The sequence below is a fragment of the Tribolium castaneum genome, chromosome 8 (assembly GCF_031307605.1).
Source record: "Tribolium castaneum strain GA2 chromosome 8, icTriCast1.1, whole genome shotgun sequence".
NCBI classification, from domain to species: Eukaryota; Metazoa; Arthropoda; class Insecta; order Coleoptera; family Tenebrionidae; genus Tribolium; species Tribolium castaneum.
Window position 1 is genome coordinate 35,649 of NC_087401.1, and position 15,752 is coordinate 51,400.

General features: G+C 42.9%; 2 long non-coding RNA genes across 2 annotated transcripts; both read left to right on the forward strand.

Moving 5' to 3' along the window:
* The first annotated feature begins 211 nt into the window (after nt 1-211).
* On the forward strand, nt 212-2,339 carry LOC135267009 (uncharacterized). Its single transcript, XR_010335238.1, has 3 exons — nt 212-1,522; nt 1,587-1,750; nt 1,802-2,339. It is a non-coding gene; the product is annotated as an uncharacterized LOC135267009 (long non-coding RNA).
* Nucleotides 2,340-8,791: 6,452 nt separating this feature from the next.
* LOC103314158 (uncharacterized) lies at nt 8,792-10,912 on the forward strand. Its single transcript, XR_511621.3, has 4 exons — nt 8,792-9,651; nt 10,031-10,095; nt 10,160-10,323; nt 10,375-10,912. It is a non-coding gene; the product is annotated as an uncharacterized LOC103314158 (long non-coding RNA).
* Nucleotides 10,913-15,752: the final 4,840 nt, after the last annotated feature.

Below are 15,752 nucleotides of genomic sequence, written 5' to 3' on the forward strand. Positions count from 1 at the left end.
TTTTCTTCATCTTCCAGCATTGTGTCTACTATGTTTTCGGTGGATAGTTTTATATATAGCTTTTCCTCTACGGTTTGACGTTCTAAGTTCCATCTAGGGCAGTATATAATAGTGTGTTCAGCGTCATCTTTCTCGCCGCAATAAATGCATTCATCATCTCTGCTTCGCTCTCTTTCGTAGAGGTATTTTCTAAAAACTGCCATGTCCCGTCAGAAATTGCGTTAAATAGTAATTCAAGGCACCATGTTTTCTTAGAAACCATTTCCTTATATCTTTTATTAGATATGTTGACCAGCTTTTAGATGCACTCCATTCGCTCTGCCATTTTTCTAGCATGAGGTTTCTACTTTCTTCTTTTGTTTTGCCGTTGAAAATTTGTCGTCTTTCCTGTGTTAGTAGGTGAATAGGAGGTAAGCCGCTTATGGCTAAAATCGAATCTGTAGCAACAGTGCGATAGGCACATGTCACCCTAAGTGCCATTCTACGTTGTAGCGATAAAAGTTTGTTCCGAAGTGATATTGTGTCCATTGCCTTTGCCCATATTGGTGCTCCGTATAAAATTACAGAGTGTCCCACTGTGCTCAACATCTTTCTTTTCATCGTTGACGGACCTCCAATGTTAGGCATTACTGACGACAATGCAGAGATCGTTTTTTCTGCTTTTATAGCGCACTCTGTTATGTGCCTTTTAAAGTTGATATTTCTTCCTATCCACACGCCGAGGTATTTTACTGCTTCTTTTGGCGTAACTAAAGTTCCCATGATATTAAACTGTACGTCCGGAGGTTTTCTTCTGCAATTTAGAAGTACTGCTTCTGTTTTATCGGGTGCTAATTTTAGCTTTTTGCTGTACATCCAGTGTACAATTTTGTCTAGAGTATCATTTGTTTTTTCTACTAAATCCTCTATGGTTTTTGCAGATACAATCACAGCCAAATCATCGGCATATCCCACGAGCTCGACATCTTCCGCAACCGACAGTCTCAGGACACTGTCATACATTATATTCCATAGCAGTGGTGCGAGCACCGACCCCTGTGGAACCCCGCTGTTTACTTCTAGTAGTTTACCATGTTCGGTGAGTATAAACCGGTTGTTCAGGTATGTTCTAATCAGATCTATGAGGGATGTAGATATCCCTTTTAGTTTCAATTCTTGAAGTATAACCTGCCACGGTGCCGAATTAAATGCATTTTTAACGTCTAGAGTTATCATAACGCAAGTTTTACGATGTCTATATGTGACTAGTCTAGTTTTCTCTGCTATCTGTATGACTTTTTGAATAGCGTGGGATGTTGATAGTCCTTTGCGGAAACCAAATTGTTGTGTGGACAGACCGCCCAGTTTTTCAACTTCCTGCTCCAGTCTATAGTGGATAAGATATTCCATTAATTTGCCTGCCGAATCCAAGATACAAATTGGTCTGTATGAACCTGGTTCTTTGTTTGTTTTTCCAGGTTTAGGAAGAAGAATTAGTCGTGCTGTTTTCCAGCAATCCGGAAAGGATTTTCTCCTTAGACAGGTGTTGTATACATTTAGTAGTTTCTTTGTTTCATTTTCCGCTATAATTTTAATAATTTCTGCAGGAATACCATCTGGTCCAGTGGCTTTACCAGGTTTCAGGCGTTTGGCGGCAATTAGTAGTTCTTCCAGTGTGAAATTTTTTATGGGGTTCTTTATTGGTTCGGGCCATACTACTTCAGGATGGCGCGGAAACAGATGCACTACAACGTTTTCCAGTTCATCCTCAGTAAGTTTGTATTCTATTCTGTAGCCAAACTTTCTCATTGCTATTTTATAGCCGTTTCCCCAGACGTCGTCATCAATTGAGGCACATAATTCCTGCCACTTTGAATGTTTTGAGATTTTTATTTCCTTTCGTAGTTTATCCCTTGCTATTTTTAGTGTGTTTACCTTAGTTTCTAGGTTTTGTGACAATGTTGTTTTAGGTCGAGCTCTTGTTACAGCTCGTCTGGCTTTGATAGATTCTTTCCGGAGTTGGGCAATACGATCGTTCCACCAGTAGCAGGGTCTTCGTTTTGGTGAAAAAGATTTCTTTAACATCGCAGCGTTGCATGATTTTTCAAGACTGTCTTTTAGTTGCTCGGGCGAGTTTATACTGCCACACTTATTAAACCTTTTTAGGAGTTTCGCCTTATTCAATGATTTTAGGTTCCACGCTGGGGGTTGGTTTGAATTATACTGATGGCTATCTGGTAAATTTGTTTCCCATTTGAAAGAAATGATTTTGTGGTCGCTGAGGGATTCTGTATCCATCGTTGTCCATCCTTGTATGTTATTTGCGACGTTTTGAGATACTAGTGTTAAGTCTATGATTGATTTTGTTGTACCTCTTTCAAATGTATAGTAGTTTGGTTTGTTTTTGGTAATAAAGTTTAGTTCTGCAATCCAGTCGTTTAATATACTTCCTCTTGCATCTATTTGAGGCATGCCCCATGCTGTTGATTTCGCATTAAAATCGCCTGTTATAATAATATGTGTTTGTTGATGTTTAGTCGAGTCCCGGATATCGTCCAGCGTTTTGGTGTATTCCTCGATGGTTGAATTCGGTGACAAGTAGCAACTGTATATGGTTATATTTTCGTTTTGTATCCAGACAAAGCCTGTCCCTGCCCCTGAGTTTCTTAGTTTAAAGTCTTTTGAAAGAATTCTTATTGCAGCGTCGTTATTTAGGTCGCATATCCAGTTTGGGTTTTGTACCGTAGATTTGTTAGGTTCGCTGACTAGGAGGATTTGTGCGTTTGTCTCCGTTGCTGTTGCAAATAACATGTCGTGTGCTGTTCTGCTTCTGTTTGTATTTAGTTGGAGGAATTTATACATTGGTCTTGGATGATATGTTATTTTCTTTGACTTGCCCTTTGTTTTTTGCTTTAAGTTCGTTTACAGCTTTTTTATAGTTTGGGCATGACATACTCGATGGTCGGTGTCCTTCGGTTCCGCAGCTGTAGCATTTTGTTTTATTTTCGCATGTCTTCGCCGTGTGTTCATCGGCGCCGCAGTTGAGACATCTAAGCAGTAATTTTTCTTTGTCTTTTGAAGAGGAAGTTTTACAGTTGCTGGCCGTATGACCAAATTCCATACACCCAAAACATCTGGATAAGCGTATCCTTTCTTCTATACGACACCAATCCCAGCCGATTCGTATTCTTTTATGTTCTAAAATGGTGTTAGCTATTTGGGCAGGCACCGTGGCTACCGCAAATTTTGACCCTTTTCCTTTGTCTGGTGAAACAAACACGTCAATCTCCTTCGATTGGCTATTTGCTGTTTTATTGATGGCTTCTGCAATGTCTTCTGCTATACAGTCTCTGGGAATATCTTTAAGAAAAATTTCTTTTGATGCTGTTTTGGTTTCTATGCGACCTGACCTGACCTGACCTGACCTGACCTGACCTTTTTTTTTTTTTTTTTTTTTTAAGAGGATTAGGAAATCTGCTGGACAGACACCCGGAGGAAGATGTTCAACCCTCCGGGTAGTGTCGGGTTGAGCGACCACCGGATCCCAGCTCGACCGACTAAAACCCTTCCCTCTCTTCACGGTTAGCCCCACCCGGAACCGCCTCTCGGCATTACTTCGGGTGGGCCGTGGGATTCCTTCTACTACAGTTCTTCTTTGTCTTTCTGCTTAAGGATTTCTATTAGCAGTCCACTTATTTTAGCCCAGTTTTCCGGGGATTCCAGCATTACCCCGATAATGTTTTCTCTTGACAGATGTACTCCAACGTCGTCTCTGAAGTCTTTCCAGCGTGGGCAGTATAGGATATGTTCTGCCGAGTCACGTTCCCCGCAGTAGATGCACTCATCGTCAGGGCATCTTTGTATTCCGCTAAGATATGATCGAAAGTTTCCGTGGCCCGTTAAAAACTGCGTCAGGTAATAGTTAAGGGTTCCATGATCTCTTTGGAGCCATACCCGCAAGTCTGGAATGAGTTTAGAGGTCCAGCATTTCCGACCAGTCCACTCTCGTTGCCATTTGTTGATGAGTTTGTCTCTGGCGTCCGATCTGCTCATCCCGTAAAAGATGTCTTTTCGTTCTGTCGCTTGAAGGTGAACCGGGGGGATTCCGCTTATGACCATGATTGCATCTGTCGGAGCGGTTCTGTATGCTGAGGCTATTCTAATGGCCAGTCTTCGCTGTAGTGAAAATAGTTTTTTTTTGTAGGACTCTATAGTCATGGCGTTATGCCATATAGGTGCGCCGTATAACATGGCCGAGTGGGCGACGGATGACAGCATCCTTCGCTTTGAGGAACTTGGTCCGCCTATGTTGGGCATTACTGATGATAAGGCTGTAATTGTCTTTTCAACTTTAATTGCGGTTTGTTGTATGTGTTGTTTAAAACCGCAGTTCTGATCTATCCATACCCCTAGATATTTTATAGAACTTTTTGGGCTGATCTCTGTTCCTAACACGTTAATTTTAACTGCCGGAGGTTTGCGTTTGCATCTAAGGAGTATGCATTCAGTTTTCTCGGGGGCTAGTTTTAAGCGCTTGGTCTCCATCCAGTCTGCTATCTGCGCTACTACATGATTTGCTGTTTCTTCCAAGTCGTCTATCTGCTTACAGGTGATAATAACAGCCAGGTCATCTGCGTATCCTATAAGTTTGACATTTTCCGACGTTGCTATGCGAAGGACACTGTCATACATTACGTTCCAAAGTAGGGCGGCAAGGACAGATCCTTGGGGAACTCCGCTGTTCACTTTGACCGTGTCTCCGTAGTCTGTAATGATTTTCCTGTTGTTGAGGTAATCTCTAATAGTATTTATTAGGCTCGGTGATATTCCCTTCTGTTTCAGCTCTTCTAAAATTATCTGCCAAGACGCTGAATTAAAGGCGTTTTGGACATCAAAAGTGATCATAAGGCACGTCTTTCTATGCCTATAGGAAGGTAGCTTTTCCTGTTCCGCTGTCCGTATAACCTCATCAATCGCATGAACGGTTGAGACGCCCTTTCTGAAACCAAACTGAAACGGTGAGAGCCCTCCGCGTTGCTCAATTTCGTCGTCTAATCTCTTGTACAGTAGGTACTCATATAGCTTTCCTGACGCATCTAGGATGCAGATCGGTCGGAATGCATTAGCTGTTCTGTTTAGTTTGCCCGGTTTTGGCAGGAGAATCAGACGTGCGATCTTCCAGCAGTCCGGGAATGTGGAGTCTTTAGCGCACCTGTTAAAGATTTCAAGCAGCGTATCCGGGCGTTCTTCTACCATGATCTTGATGATTTCTCCAGGGACCCCATCTGGACCTGGTGCTTTGCCGGATTTGAGTCTTCTGGCGGCATCCCGCAGCTCATCGTGGGTAAAATCAGGGATCGGTTTGCAGTTTTCTTTGATCCAGTCAACATCGGCGTGTAATGGAAACAGTATGGCTACCATGTTGTTCAGTTGCTCTCTCGGCAGCTTGAAAGGGCAAGCCTGGCCTGTTCTTTTCATTACTGTCTGATAACCGTTTCCCCAAAGGTCGTCTTCGAGCGATAGACACAACTCCTTCCATTTCTCAGATTTTGCTTTCTGTATTTCGTCTCGTAGCATCTTCTGTGCTTGTTTGAGTTTGGAAGTAGTTCCATCGATTAACATCACTGAGACTTGTCTTTTAGATCGGAGTCGAGTTATGGTGCGACGGAACTTCAGAGCATTTTTCCGCAAGTTGGCTATTTTTTCGTTCCACCAGTAGACGGGTCTTCGATTTCGGAAACATCTTTTTTTTGGCATAGCGGCGTTGCAGGCTCTCTGTAGGATCTTATTTAGACTCGCTGGTGTTGATTCGCAGGTTGCTTCTCTCAGTTTGGACAGTAGCTTATCTTTGTCTAAACGTTTTAGATTCCAGCCCGTATAACCTGAGGTTTGGCAGGTCGTTCCCGCATTATCGTCCCACGTAAACGCAATATATTTATGGTCGCTTAACGATTCGGCATCAAGGGTTCTCCAATTGCTCAACTTATGAACTAGATAAGTTGGAACTAGCGTTAGGTCAATAATAGATTGGGCTAGTCCTCTTTGGAAGGTGTACTCATCATGTTTATTAACCGCTGTTAGGTCGTGCTGTGCTATCCAATCGGCCAGGAGAGATCCTCGCCTATCACTGTATGGCATACCCCATTCGGTGGATTTGGCGTTGAAGTCTCCGGTTACGATTACCGGGTCTGACTGCGTTTGCATTGAGGTGGTTAGACTCTCAAGCACGTTAATAAACTCCCCGATTGTAGAGTTGGGGGAGATATAGCAACTGTACACGGTGACTACACTTGTCGAGATCCAAGTGAACCCTGACCCGCTCCCTGAGCATTTAAGTTGTACATGCTTGGAAAGGATGTTAATTGCGGTATCTTTTCGAATGTCGTGTAGGTATCTTGGGTTATCGACAACCTTCAGGTTTGGTTCACTTAGTAGAACGATGTCGGAGTTGGTCTCAGAGGCGGTTTTGTGCAGAATGTCGTGGGCTCTTCTGCTCCGGTTCGCATTTAACTGAAGAAAACTGATCATTTTGTATTAGTAGTAGTCTGCCCGCTAGATTTTTTCCTAAGGGGGCAGTTTCCTGCGTTTGCACGATGTCCAGCAACATTGCAAATTGGACAGAACATTTCATTTTTGCATTCGGCAGCTTTGTGATCATTTTTGCCGCACTTTAGACACAGTTTTGAGCGGTCAGGGCCTTTACAGGTGTCCGCCCTATGTCCCGTCTCCCAGCATCTAAAACACTTGTTTTCTGGTTGCCTGGGTCGGATTTGACAGAGGGTTAATCCGATTCGGAGTTCCTTGCTTTGAACCAGTGCGTGACCTGACCTGACCTGACCTGACCTGACCTGACCTGACCTGACCTGACCTGACCTGACCTGACCTGACCTGACCTGACCTGACCTGACCTTTTTTTTTTTTTTTAAGAGGATTAGGAAATCTGCTGGACAGACACCCGGAGGAAGATGTTCAACCCTCCGGGTAGTGTCGGGTTGAGCGACCACCGGATCCCAGCTCGACCGACTAAAACCCTTCCCTCTCTTCACGGTTAGCCCCACCCGGAACCGCCTCTCGGCATTACTTCGGGTGGGCCGTGGGATTCCTTCTACTACAGTTCTTCTTTGTCTTTCTGCTTAAGGATTTCTGTTAGCAGTCCACTTATTTTAGCCCAGTTTTCCGGGGATTCCAGCATTACCCCGATAATGTTTTCTCTTGACAGATGTACTCCAACGTCGTCTCTGAAGTCTTTCCAGCGTGGGCAGTATAGGATATGTTCTGCCGAGTCACGTTCCCCGCAGTAGATGCACTCATCGTCAGGGCATCTTTGTATTCCGCTAAGATATGATCGAAAGTTTCCGTGGCCCGTTAAAAACTGCGTCAGGTAATAGTTAAGGGTTCCATGATCTCTTTGGAGCCATACCCGCAAGTCTGGAATGAGTTTAGAGGTCCAGCATTTCCGACCAGTCCACTCTCGTTGCCATTTGTTGATGAGTTTGTCTCTGGCGTCCGATCTGCTCATCCCGTAAAAGATGTCTTTTCGTTCTGTCGCTTGAAGGTGAACCGGGGGGATTCCGCTTATGACCATGATTGCATCTGTCGGAGCGGTTCTGTATGCTGAGGCTATTCTAATGGCCAGTCTTCGCTGTAGTGAAAATAGTTTTTTTTTGTAGGACTCTATAGTCATGGCGTTATGCCATATAGGTGCGCCGTATAACATGGCCGAGTGGGCGACGGATGACAGCATCCTTCGCTTTGAGGAACTTGGTCCGCCTATGTTGGGCATTACTGATGATAAGGCTGTAATTGTCTTTTCAACTTTAATTGCGGTTTGTTGTATGTGTTGTTTAAAACCGCAGTTCTGATCTATCCATACCCCTAGATATTTTATAGAACTTTTTGGGCTGATCTCTGTTCCTAACACGTTAATTTTAACTGCCGGAGGTTTGCGTTTGCATCTAAGGAGTATGCATTCAGTTTTCTCGGGGGCTAGTTTTAAGCGCTTGGTCTCCATCCAGTCTGCTATCTGCGCTACTACATGATTTGCTGTTTCTTCCAAGTCGTCTATCTGCTTACAGGTGATAATAACAGCCAGGTCATCTGCGTATCCTATAAGTTTGACATTTTCCGACGTTGCTATGCGAAGGACACTGTCATACATTACGTTCCAAAGTAGGGCGGCAAGGACAGATCCTTGGGGAACTCCGCTGTTCACTTTGACCGTGTCTCCGTAGTCTGTAATGATTTTCCTGTTGTTGAGGTAATCTCTAATAGTATTTATTAGGCTCGGTGATATTCCCTTCTGTTTCAGCTCTTCTAAAATTATCTGCCAAGACGCTGAGTTAAAGGCGTTTTGGACATCAAAAGTGATCATAAGGCACGTCTTTCTATGCCTATAGGAAGGTAGCTTTTCCTGTTCCGCTGTCCGTATAACCTCATCAATCGCATGAACGGTTGAGACGCCCTTTCTGAAACCAAACTGAAACGGTTCCCGTTTGTGGGCCATTTGCTCTTATTAATTTACTTTCACTTCTCCTCTTCTTTGCTTTTTGCTTTTAGAACGGCAGATACAAAGGCGTTGATTTGTAGCCATTTTTCTTCATCTTCCAACATTGTGTCTACTATGTTTTCGGTGGATAGTTTTATATATAGCTTTTCCTCTACGGTTTGACGTTCTAAGTTCCATCTAGGGCAGTATATAATAGTGTGTTCAGCGTCATCTTTCTCGCCGCAATAAATGCATTCATCATCTCTGCTTCGCTCTCTTTCGTAGAGGTAGAGTGTTTTCTAAAACTGCCATGTCCCGTCAGAAATTGAGTTAAATAGTAATTCAAGGCACCATGTTTTCTTAGAAACCATTTCCTTATATCTTTTATTAGATATGTTGACCAGCTTTTAGATGCACTCCATTCGCTCTGCCATTTTTCTAGCATGAGGTTTCTACTTTCTTCTTTTGTTTTGCCGTTGAAAATTTGTCGTCTTTCCTGTGTTAGTAGGTGAATAGGAGGTAAGCCGCTTATGGCTAAAATCGAATCTGTAGCAACAGTGCGATAGGCACATGTCACCCTAAGTGCCATTCTACGTTGTAGCGATAAAAGTTTGTTCCGAAGTGATATTGTGTCCATTGCCTTTGCCCATATTGGTGCTCCGTATAAAATTACAGAGTGTCCCACTGTGCTCAACATCTTTCTTTTCATCGTTGACGGACCTCCAATGTTAGGCATTACTGATGACAATGCAGAGATCGTTTTTTCTGCTTTTATAGCGCACTCTGTTATGTGCCTTTTAAAGTTGATATTTCTTCCTATCCACACGCCGAGGTATTTTACTGCTTCTTTTGGCGTAACTAAAGTTCCCATGATATTAAACTGTACGTCCGGAGGTTTTCTTCTGCAATTTAGAAGTACTGCTTCTGTTTTATCGGGTGCTAATTTTAGCTTTTTGCTGTACATCCAGTGTACAATTTTGTCTAGAGTATCATTTGTTTTTTCTACTAAATCCTCTATGGTTTTTGCAGATACAATCACAGCCAAATCATCGGCATATCCCACGAGCTCGACATCTTCCGCAACCGACAGTCTCAGGACACTGTCATACATTATATTCCATAGCAGTGGTGCGAGCACCGACCCCTGTGGAACCCCGCTGTTTACTTCTAGTAGTTTACCATGTTCGGTGAGTATAAACCGGTTGTTCAGGTATGTTCTAATCAGATCTATGAGGGATGTGGATATCCCTTTTAGTTTCAATTCTTGAAGTATAACCTGCCACGGTGCCGAATTAAATGCATTTTTAACGTCTAGAGTTATCATAACGCAAGTTTTACGATGTCTATATGTGACTAGTCTAGTTTTCTCTGCTATCTGTATGACTTTTTGAATAGCGTGGGATGTTGATAGTCCTTTGCGGAAACCAAATTGTTGTGTGGACAGACCGCCCAGTTTTTCAACTTCCTGCTCCAGTCTATAGTGGATAAGATATTCCATTAATTTGCCTGCCGAATCCAAGATACAAATTGGTCTGTATGAACCTGGTTCTTTGTTTGTTTTTCCAGGTTTAGGAAGAAGAATCAGTCGTGCTGTTTTCCAGCAATCCGGAAAGGATTTTCTCCTTAGACAGGTGTTGTATACATTTAGTAGTTTCTTTGTTTCATTTTCCGCTATAATTTTAATAATTTCTGCAGGAATACCATCTGGTCCAGTGGCTTTACCAGGTTTCAGGCGTTTGGCGGCAATTAGTAGTTCTTCCAGTGTGAAATTTTTTATGGGGTTCTTTATTGGTTCGGGCCATACTACTTCAGGATGGCGCGGAAACAGATGCACTACAACGTTTTCCAGTTCATCCTCAGTAAGTTTGTATTCTATTCTGTAGCCAAACTTTCTCATTGCTATTTTATAGCCGTTTCCCCAGACGTCGTCATCAATTGAGGCACATAATTCCTGCCACTTTGAATGTTTTGAGATTTTTATTTCCTTTCGTAGTTTATCCCTTGCTATTTTTAGTGTGTTTACCTTAGTTTCTAGGTTTTGTGACAATGTTGTTTTAGGTCGAGCTCTTGTTACAGCTCGTCTGGCTTTGATAGATTCTTTCCGGAGTTGGGCAATACGATCGTTCCACCAGTAGCAGGGTCTTCGTTTTGGTGAAAAAGATTTCTTTAACATCGCAGCGTTGCATGATTTTTCAAGACTGTCTTTTAGTTGCTCGGGCGAGTTTATACTGCCACACTTATTAAACCTTTTTAGGAGTTTCGCCTTATTCAATGATTTTAGGTTCCACGCTGGGGGTTGGTTTGAATTATACTGATGGCTATCTGGTAAATTTGTTTCCCATTTGAAAGAAATGATTTTGTGGTCGCTGAGGGATTCTGTATCCATCGTTGTCCATCCTTGTATGTTATTTGCGACGTTTTGAGATACTAGTGTTAAGTCTATGATTGATTTTGTTGTACCTCTTTCAAATGTATAGTAGTTTGGTTTGTTTTTGGTAATAAAGTTTAGTTCTGCAATCCAGTCGTTTAATATACTTCCTCTTGCATCTATTTGAGGCATGCCCCATGCTGTTGATTTCGCATTAAAATCGCCTGTTATAATAATATGTGTTTGTTGATGTTTAGTCGAGTCCCGGATATCGTCCAGCGTTTTGGTGTATTCCTCGATGGTTGAATTCGGTGACAAGTAGCAACTGTATATGGTTATATTTTCGTTTTGTATCCAGACAAAGCCTGTCCCTGCCCCTGAGTTTCTTAGTTTAAAGTCTTTTGAAAGAATTCTTATTGCAGCGTCGTTATTTAGGTCGCATATCCAGTTTGGGTTTTGTACCGTAGATTTGTTAGGTTCGCTGACTAGGAGGATTTGTGCGTTTGTCTCCGTTGCTGTTGCAAATAACATGTCGTGTGCTGTTCTGCTTCTGTTTGTATTTAGTTGGAGGAATTTATACATTGGTCTTGGATGATATGTTATTTTCTTTGACTTGCCCTTTGTTTTTTGCTTTAAGTTCGTTTACAGCTTTTTTATAGTTTGGGCATGACATACTCGATGGTCGGTGTCCTTCGGTTCCGCAGCTGTAGCATTTTGTTTTATTTTCGCATGTCTTCGCCGTGTGTTCATCGGCGCCGCAGTTGAGACATCTAAGCAGTAATTTTTCTTTGTCTTTTGAAGAGGAAGTTTTACAGTTGCTGGCCGTATGACCAAATTCCATACACCCAAAACATCTGGATAAGCGTATCCTTTCTTCTATACGACACCAATCCCAGCCGATTCGTATTCTTTTATGTTCTAAAATGGTGTTAGCTATTTGGGCAGGCACCGTGGCTACCGCAAATTTTGACCCTTTTCCTTTGTCTGGTGAAACAAACACGTCAATCTCCTTCGATTGGCTATTTGCTGTTTTATTGATGGCTTCTGCAATGTCTTCTGCTATACAGTCTCTGGGAATATCTTTAAGAAAAATTTCTTTTGATGCTGTTTTGGTTTCTATGCTTACAGCGCTCTGGTTGCATATTTGTTCTACTTTTTCGAGAAAGCTCTTTTTCTTTTCTATATCGTTTGCGTAGTATTTGATTCTGATTAGTTGTTTTACAGGTTCAAAAACATCCAGTATCCGAACACCGTACTTAACTGGGTCTATTTCTTTCTTCATTTCTCGGACTACCTTGTGATAGGTAGTTGTCTCTTTTATTCTGATATTGATGGTTTCTTTCGATTGTTTCGTTGGTTTTAATAGCATCGTCTTCCAGCTTTCAGCCTTTTTAAGAATTTTGACGTTTTGTATGTTTGGGTTGTGTCTTATTAAGTATTCTATAATTTTTTGAAGGTACTTGAAGTTTGTGTCTGTTTCCACAATAGTGAGGTCCTGTCTTTTTCTGTCTTGATGTATGGATAATACTTTTTCCAGACCTAGATACATAGTGTCTATTTCACAGTTGTCTTGTGTGGTTCCTAGAATGTAGTTAATTTTGGTGTTTGATTCTTTTTCTGTATTTTTGTCTTCGAGCATATAGTCTGATGTAATGTTGTAGACCAGTTTTTTTCTCTCAATAATATCGCTTTTCAACACAGTGTCTATTAAATCACTGTGTTTGCACACTCTTTTTATTAAGTCTTTGTTTTGTGCATTACCTACTAGTATAAGCATATCGTTTCCAATTTTTTCTGTACTGTTTATTATTTCAGTTTTATGATGTATACTGGACCAGTTTTCTTCTATAATCGTTTTGAGAACGTCTTTGTTGTTTTCTTCTTCTTTCCAGGCTTTTTGTAGAACTTCAGTAGATTTAATGGGGCTTACCGGTGGCTTGTTCGTGATTTCTTCTGTTGTCAGGCAATTAAGCATTTCCCAGTTTGCAATCTGGCTGACCAGACTGCACACTGTTAGGGCTTGATCTCTTAATTGAGTTTTAGTCGTGTTGTTGTCTTTTGCTTTTGTATTTAGTTTCTTGGCCTCTTGACCTAGTTCTCTTATAATTTTCTTCATTCTGTTTCTTAGGTCCGTCTTTGAGATTTCATTTGGGTTGTAGTACTCTCCTATCGAGAAGCTTCGTTGTATTTTCCTTTGTTTTACGGACTTCTGGTTTGCCTCATCAAACATAAGGTCGATGGTATCGTTTAGTCTGGGGTTTGCATATTCTGTAATACTTGTTTCAGGTGTGTTGTCGTCCATAACCTTTCTTTTCTTTTCTTCTGTCTGTGGTGTATTTGTTTTAACCAAAATTTCAGACTCGCTTCCTCTTCTTATTCTGTTGCTGTCTATAGGACTCCTAAACATTTTCACAAAGGCTAATCCTATTTCCTTTTGGGTCTTTGTCTCTTTTTCTTTCTTTTTTGATTGTGTGTCAGAAACGACTTTGCTCCCTCCGTAATCCGTGGAGCAGCTTGGCTCAGCAGCAGCTGAGTCAAGAAGGGATTCCTGGCTAGCCAGACCCTCCCGGAGATTTATTTTAAAGTTCGTTTCGCCCATCCTTGTATTTTGAGCAACTCTTGGTTTTCACTCCTCATAGTCGAGCTTGTCTGGCAAGGGTGTCCCTACCAGGGGCCTCTTCATGCGGCCCCCGCCAGCATAACCTCAACAATCATTGGAGCTACTTAAGCCTCCCCACTACGACAAAGTGGTTGCTCCTCGGGGAGGGACCTGACCTGACCTGACCTGACCTGACCTGACCTGACCTGACCTGACCTGACCTGACCTTTTTTTTTTTTTTTTTTTCTTTTTTTTTTTTTTTCTCCGGAGGAGAGGAAAATACGTTACGTACACCCCGGTTTCCATTGTGAGACCGGGGTAGTGTGGGGCTCTCCGACTAGGTGGACGTGTCGGCCTACCCACTAAAAACCTCTCCTCCTGTTCCTCCGCAGATGTTCGGAATCGCTTTCGCATTACTTCGAACAAATGCTGCTTTCTTTCTGCACCCTCATGCTTCTCTGGTGAGGGGGGAGGGAAGGTCCCCCTCTATGTGTGGTTTCGCTGTATCCGTCCTGGCTTCTGGCACTTTACCTACCTCCTCGGTCTCCATCTGTGACATGTGTTTTTCTTCCGTTTGGGGTGGATGTCCGTTCTTTGCTGTACTGATGCTACGGATAAGTTTCCTAACTTCTTTTCTGCGAACGGGGCATTTATTTGATCCCGTCCTGTGGCCCTCCTCGTTGCATTGTAAGCAATATTCATTGCCCCGGCAGTCTGAGATTTTATGCCCCGGCTTGCCGCATTTCCTGCACAGGTTCTTTCTTTCCGGTCCGCTACACTTTGTGGAGATGTGTCCCTGTCCCCAGCACTTATAGCATCTTACGAGCTCGACCTTCTCGGTAGTGGTGCATAGACACAATCCTATTCTGATTTGCCTTTGGGTTAAAAGGCTTTCTCCTAGGTCCTTTTTGACCTGTATCGTCGCGACCTGCATTTCCGCTGGTCCCTTCCTTAGTGCTTTAACAACTATTTCTTGGGGCTGTACCTCCATTTTCTTTCCGACAGCTTCCGAGATTTGTTCCGCTGTGATATCGGCTTCGATGTTTCCGATATGTAGCTCCATTCCCTCTCCCCTAGGTCTGCTGATTGTCACCGATATGGCGTTGTCCTCTTCCACTATTGTCTTCCTGGCGTTTGCCAATGCTTCCTCGTTATTCTCGGTAACGATCAGAAGGTCGCCCTTATTGGTCTTGAGTGCCTTATATATTTTAAGATTCTCCGAGTTACCCAATGTCTTTTTGACTTTCTTGAGAAGGTCAATATACTCGCACCCAGGCTTCCGTACTATGAGTGCCCCAGTTTGTTTTTCCACACCTCTTCTCTTTGTTTGTTTTGGATTTGGATTTGCCGTGGGTATCCCGTTTACGGTGAAATTTTGGGGAACATGTATAGCCAGTTCTCTTCCCTTGTTCCTAAAAGCGATTTCCGCCAGTTTTCTTAGCTGATCGAGGGATGCCCTCGGAGGGATTGGGATGGCAACTTTTACCCTACCTTCGACCTGCATTGCATCAGCAATGTCCCTCAGTTTCTTTAAGATTTCTGCATTTAATGCTTTATCTTCCCAATTTGTCATCGACTTCTCGATCCGAATCTTCCATACGTATTTTGTGTTTACCTTTGACTTGAACTTCGTTGTCTGTACAATGTAAGAGATGTCGTCTTGTTCTTCCTCTTCCTCGACCAATTCTGGGTATCTCTCTTTGAACAGCCTCCCCATAGCTGTGGTGTCTAAACCCCCATCCTCTTCGTTGAGGAAAATTCCCAGGTCCCAGTCTCTAGATGCGGCAAGCGGTGATCCCTTGATTACCTTCGTAGCTTGATAGACGTCTTGCGGCCATTCTAGGTTTAGTACTCTCTCAACCTCCGCATATGTGCCGGGACGGCCCATCTGTGTCAGGATTTCCCTCCTGATGGATTCTTTGTCGTCATCGGTGCTTTGGGCGGTGGCGTCTACCCCTTGTTTCTGCTCCCTTTCCCTTTCAAGATCTTGGAGCGTCCGTTTGAGGATCTCAATTTCCTTTGCCTGCTTAGCTGCTTGCTGTTTAACCGCCTCCAGCTCCGCCCTGAGAGTCTTGGTATCCTCAGCCTCCTGTGGCGGGTCCGTCTGCGCATCCGCATCGTAGGTGATCCTTTCTACAGGCTCCCATCTCACTTCCTCCAACCAGGCCTTTATGGACTCATTTGCGAAAACTTTAGTGTTCCTATTGATGCTCTCCACCATATGTACGATCTCTTTCTTGGGCTGGTACATTGCTTTGATGGTGTTATTCAGCTTCTCCGCTATTTTGACGATATTTCCTATTGCCTCAATCGCCGAGAAG